The 207-nt window shown below is 44.4% G+C and overlaps 1 protein-coding gene across 1 annotated transcript in view; it reads left to right on the top strand.

Annotated features, from left to right (window-relative positions):
- carmil2 (capping protein regulator and myosin 1 linker 2) overlaps positions 1-207 on the top strand; it is a 28,531-nt gene that overhangs the window by 1,111 nt on the left and 27,213 nt on the right.

Below are 207 nucleotides of genomic sequence, written 5' to 3'. Positions count from 1 at the left end.
CCCCCATTGTTGCTGCTGTCATCGTCATCTTCTTCATGTTCATCATCATCAGTCACTACTATTAGTGTAGTTGTTGCTGCTGTTGTTGCTGTGCACCTTTGTCTCCGCTCTGTCTTTCTCTCTTTACTCCTCTATGCCCTTCTCCCTCCCTCTATCTCTCTCTCTCTGTCTCTCTCTCTCTTAAGATAACTTCTGTTATAAATTGGC

Source organism: Morone saxatilis, unplaced genomic scaffold, assembly GCF_004916995.1.
Source record: "Morone saxatilis isolate NCDOM2014 unplaced genomic scaffold, NCSU_SB_2.0 Contig2, whole genome shotgun sequence".
Lineage (NCBI taxonomy): Eukaryota > Metazoa > Chordata > Actinopteri > Moronidae > Morone > Morone saxatilis.
This window is presented reverse-complemented; position numbering and strand designations above follow the sequence as displayed.